Here is a 6,029-nt window from a genome sequence, read left to right on the forward strand (position 1 = left end):
GTGTAATTACTGACAGACCCTGTGGTGTTAGGGGTGTGTAAACACCATTCTCGTGTGTAAACACTGACAGGCCCTGTGGTGTTAGGGGTGTGTAAACACAGACAGGCCTGTGGTGTTAGGGGTGTGTAAACACAGACAGGCCCTGTGGTGTTAGGGGTGTGTAAACACAGACAGGCCCTGTGGTGTTAGGGTGTATACACACCATTCTCCTGTGTAAACACTGGCAGGCCATGTGGTGTTAGGGGTGTGTAAACACCATTCTCGTGTGTAAACACAGACAGGCCCTGTGGTGTTAGGGGTGTGTGAACACAGACAGGCCCTGTGGTGTTAGGGGTGTGTAAACACAGACAGACACTGTGGCGTTAGGGGTGTGTAAAAACAGATAGGCCCTGTGTTGTTAGGGGTGTGTAAACACAGACAGGCCATGTGGTGTTAGGGGTGTGTAAACACAGACAGGCCCTGTGGTGTTAGGGGTGTGTAAACACAGACAGGCCCTGTGGTGTGAGGGGCGTGTACACACCATTCTCCTATGTAAACACTGACAGGGTGTTAGGTGTGTGTAAACGCAGACAGGCCCTGTGGTGTTAGGGGTGTGTAAACACAACCAGGCCCTGTGGTGTTAGGGGTGTGTGAACACAGACAGGCCCTGTGGTGTTAGGGGTGTGTACATACCATTCTACTGTGTAAACACTGACAGGCCCTGTGGTGTTAGAGGCGTGTAAACACAGACAGACCCCGTGGTGTGAGGGGTGTGTACATACCATTCTCCTGTGTAAACACAGACAGGCCCTGTGGTGTTAGGGGTGTGTAAACACAGACAGGCCCTGTGGTGTGAGGGGCGTGTACACACCATTCTCCTATGTAAACACTGACAGGGTGTTAGGGGTGTGTAAACGCAGACAGGCCCTGTGGTGTTAGGGGTGTGTAAACACAACCAGGCCCTGTGGTGTTAGGGGTGTGTGAACACAGACAGGCCCTGTGGTGTTAGGGGTGTGTACATACCATTCTACTGTGTAAACACTGACAGGCCCTGTGGTGTTAGAGGCGTGTAAACACAGACAGACCCCGTGGTGTGAGGGGTGTGTACATACCATTCTCCTGTGTAAACACTGACAGGCCCTGTGGTGTTAGAGGTTTGTAAACATTGACAGGCCCTCAAAATAGGGTGTATACACACCATTCTCCTGTGTAAACACAGACCCTGTGGTGTTAGGGATGTGTAAACACAGACAGGCCCCGTGGTGTTAGGGGTGTGTAAACACAGACAGGCCCCGTGGTGTTAGAGGTTTGTAAATACAGACAGACCATGTGGTGTTAGGGGTGTGTAAACACAGACAGGCCCTGTGGTGTGAGGGGCGTGTACACACCATTCTCCTATGTAAACACTGACAGGGTGTTAGGGGTGTGTAAACGCAGACAGGCCCTGTGGTGTTAGGGGTGTGTAAACACAACCAGGCCCTGTGGTGTTAGGGGTGTGTGAACACAGACAGGCCCTGTGGTGTTAGGGGTGTGTACATACCATTCTACTGTGTAAACACTGACAGGCCCTGTGGTGTTAGAGGCGTGTAAACACAGACAGACCCCGTGGTGTGAGGGGTGTGTACATACCATTCTCCTGTGTAAACACTGACAGGCCCTGTGGTGTTAGAGGTTTGTAAACATTGACAGGCCCTCAAAATAGGGTGTATACACACCATTCTCCTGTGTAAACACAGACCCTGTGGTGTTAGGGATGTGTAAACACAGACAGGCCCCGTGGTGTTAGGGGTGTGTAAACACAGACAGGCCCCGTGGTGTTAGAGGTTTGTAAATACAGACAGACCATGTGGTGTTAGGGGTGTGTAAACACCGACAGACACTGTGGTGTTAGAGGTGTGTAAACACAGACAGACACTGTGGTGTTAGAGGTTTGTAAACACAGACAGGCCCTGTGGTGTTAGGGGTGTGTAAACACAGACAGGCCCCGTGGTGTTAGAGGTTTGTACACACAGACATACCTTGTGGTGTTAGGGGTGTGTAAACACAGACAGGCCCTGTGGTATTACAAAACTAGAGGTTTGTACACACAGACAGGCCCTGTGGTGTTAGGGGTGTGTAAACACAGACTGGTCCTGTGGTGTTAGGGGTGTGTAAATACAGACAGGCCCCGTGGTGTTAGGGGTGTGTAAACACTGACAGACCCTGTGGTGTTAGGGGTGTGTAAACACTGACAGGCCATGTGGTGTTACAAAACTAGAGGTTTGTACACACAGACAGGCCCTGTGGTGTTAGAGGTTTGTACACACAGACAGGCCCTGTGGTGTTAGGGGTGTGTAAACACAGACAGGCCCCGTGGTGTTAGAGGTTTGTACACACGGACAGACCCTGTGGTGTTAGGGGTGTGTAAACACTGACAGGCCCTGTGGTGTTAGGGGTGTGTAAACACAGACAGGCCCTGTTGTTACAAAACTAGAGGTTTGTACACACAGAAAGGCCCTGTGGTGTTAGGGGTGTGTAAACACAGACTGGTCCTGTGGTGTTAGGGGTGTGTAAACACGCTCTCTATAGAAAATTCCTGTTAACACCAACAGTTACTGGCCCAGTAACTAAGTCCGACTTTAGATAAACACAATGGAGAGACACATTAACAGAACCTAACAATACACCATGAAGCAAACCACTAACAACACTAGAAGTCTTCTCGGACAAAGGCACTGATGAGAATGAGAAGCTCCAGTATCAAGTAAAATCTTCACGGGTTTCAAGATGGCTTGATCACCGACAAGTGAAACAAAACCTTCAGAAATGAAGGGAGAGTACTTCTCCAATACACTATCAGACTACCTCAATAGACAGTCACTTGGAATCTTCCTTAATATCAATAAGTGTCTGACTAGGCTTTGACATAGCAAAGAAGGATCTGACTGTTTTTGCCATTGCTCCTTGCTCTGGAGGAAATTACAGTCAGACATAGCATGTGTCCTACTTTTCTGCAGTAATTATAAACAGGACCAGAAGGAGACCTTCGATCTGGTTTGGAATCAGACCTAGCCTATACTTTAGGTATATCATTAGAAGAGCACAAACTGCTTGGTCCCTAGGCTGAATAACACCAGTACCTTTGGTACTGTTTTTCTCTTAAGAACTGGTTTTAATCAATGGTCCTTTGTGGTTGAGAGCGTAGTCATCAGCCATTACAACCGCTTCATTCAGTGATTCAGCCTTTCTCTCATCTAAATGAGTTTTGATATTTCCATAGATACGACGTTTGAATTCTATTAACAATAACTGCCCAAGTTTGTCAAAATCCTTGTCAATTTCTTAAGAAATACACCACCTATTGAGCAATTGTTCTTTCTCTCGAGCAAATTCTAAATAAGTTTGTTCTTTTTTATTTTTTGGAATTTTGAAATTTCTTGCGATAAGCCCCAGGTACAAAATCATAAGCATTTAGAATAGCTTTCTTTACTACCTGATAGTCTGCAATGTCTGACAAAGAAGAATAGATATATTTGGCCTCACCTATCAAAACGCTTTGTAGTAACATTGTTGGTTTATCTTCGTGCCATTTCATAATGTCAGCAATTTTCTCAAACTGTATGTTAATCTACCTTCAGAGGTTAGCACTTACGGACTGACTATTTCTTCTATACTATCTAATACATTAGAGTCAAGTTTCTCATTTTCATGAAAGTGTCTTATAACCAAATTTCTAATTTTAACTTTTCTCATTTATCTTTTTACAGTTAGTCCTAAATGTTTTCCTTACAGCAATAAATCGCTCCTGCTAGCTTTCCTAAGAACATCCCAGGAAGGCGCTTTAAACAAAGTCCTCTACCCTTATACTTGCATCCATAACCACTTAGCTGTTTGTTTTAAAGTATGAGTAATTTTTTAAGTAAATTTGACAAATAAACTTTATGTTAATATTTCAATTTTTTCCATTTTGATTTTAAGGTTCATATGATTAGCAAATCAAGTGATATCTTATAAGTATATAAATCACTACTCTGGTGCAAGTGAACAGAAGTAACTTGACTCTGCAAAACAAGCATAAATGTAAGTTTCAGGAGAACAGTTCTGTAAGGGCTGTCTCCCTTGATCACTAGTATTTATAACATACTGAACTCCTGTTGGACACGTAGTAGTATTTGGAACTCCGTCTCTGCTAGATACCTCCTCGAAACAATTTGTACTTCTTGATATGATGCTATAAATAATGTTTATTATCGTTCTACAGAGGAATATGGTATATAAGTTTTGTGCAGTTTTCGTTTGGAAGTGATGTTTTTATTGCCTATATAATCATATTATATGCTTAATGTATATACAACGTATGCTGTTATTTTTGTATACCTGTCCTGGTACTCGTCCAACCGGTTTGTCTTGTTCAAGTGTGTTTTAACTGTGTTACCTGTATTATGTGATGTCCTTGTCACGTGATTGCATGTTCGAACGTGTACCTGTGCGTACCCCGCACCGTCACTCACGCACTGGACAGCGAACGATACAGAACTCTAGTAGGGTATATTTTGATTATGAAAGTTACGACAGTTCTGAAACAGGACTTGTTGAAAAATGTGTGTCTGGAATGTTATTAGTTTTTGGGTTTATTTAATTGTACTTTACCTTTATTCAAAGTAACCTCCATGGAAGAGCATTTGCTTGATTTTTTAATAAGTTAAAATTCTTTAATTTGGTAAACATATTTTTGGGCGTGGTTCCCGTTTTGCTATACGTAAACTGTTTCATTTTAAAAGTCATTTGTTAAATATCATATTTAATTTTGTTGTTTTATTTTCAACAGAACCATAATATGTAAGCAGAAAAATCAATGTGTTGCTGCATGTGTCTAAAGACCCCTGTCAGAGTGGTAGTATTGTATTGTATTTAATACTCAGGTTATTTTTTTCATTCTAAATTATTTATTCATTGTAGTTGTTTTTTATTGACTAATTCTGTAATATATAATATTCACTGATTTATAATGTAATTATAATGTAATCAAGTTCGTAATGTTATTTGTAACCGTTACGGGTGGTACATATCGTGTAAGTCAGTATATGCCCAGTGTGTAATGTATAATGTCCATCTTTTATCATGTACCGTAGTGTTTATATGCTTTTTTGTGTTATTACAGAGTCTTCTTCTGTTGTTTCCGATAAATAAGATAAGATAGGATAAATAATCGTATCTTTTTGATATTGTGTGTAGCACTGAACCGGCTATATCAGCATTACATAAGTAAACATAACTGTATATTCGTTTAAAAAAACCATCTTAATTTTATAACAATAAACCTAAATACATGTTCAATTCAATGTGAAACAATGCTTATTCAAATGTAAGCGGACTTTAATTATAAAGTCTATTTATAGTACAACACTATATCGCACAGGAAGTGTCCGGGACTACCATTCCATTTGTTTACACATGAACCAGGAAGATATAGGTATAATTGATTAATTGCCAACACAAGACACAGACGAGGATTTCAAGGTTTCGACGTTTATGTGATCAGAACAAACACGGCTATAAACTACTTATGTGAGTATAACTATGATGCGGGATAGTCAACACTAAAATCACTACCTCAGGTAAGCTATCTATCCTTTTCAATATTGTAGCTTGCCGACAGGACTTCAGGGGCATAATTCATACTTCTCCTCAGGTAAGTAACCTATACTTGTACATATAGTAGCTAACCGACAGAACACGAGAAGCTCCTTACATACCCAACCTCAGGTAAGAAACCCATCTTTGTCAATGTAGTAGCTAGCCGACAGCACGTGAGGGGCATCATACATACCCCTCCTCAGGTAAGAAACCCATCTTTGTCAATGTAGTAGCTAGCCGACAGCAATCGAGGGGCATCATACATACCCCTCCTCAGGTAAGTAGCCGTTGCTTGTCAATAACAGCACTTGAGGGGCATAATATATATATGGAACAGGAAAAAAACAGAAAGTTGTATCACATATAACGAACGTGAGGTAACGCAGAAATAATTATCAGTGTGAAAATATACTGTCAGTATAGTAAACAAGGGT

The sequence above is a fragment of the Pecten maximus genome, chromosome 11 (assembly GCF_902652985.1).
Source record: "Pecten maximus chromosome 11, xPecMax1.1, whole genome shotgun sequence".
Taxonomy (NCBI): domain Eukaryota; kingdom Metazoa; phylum Mollusca; class Bivalvia; order Pectinida; family Pectinidae; genus Pecten; species Pecten maximus.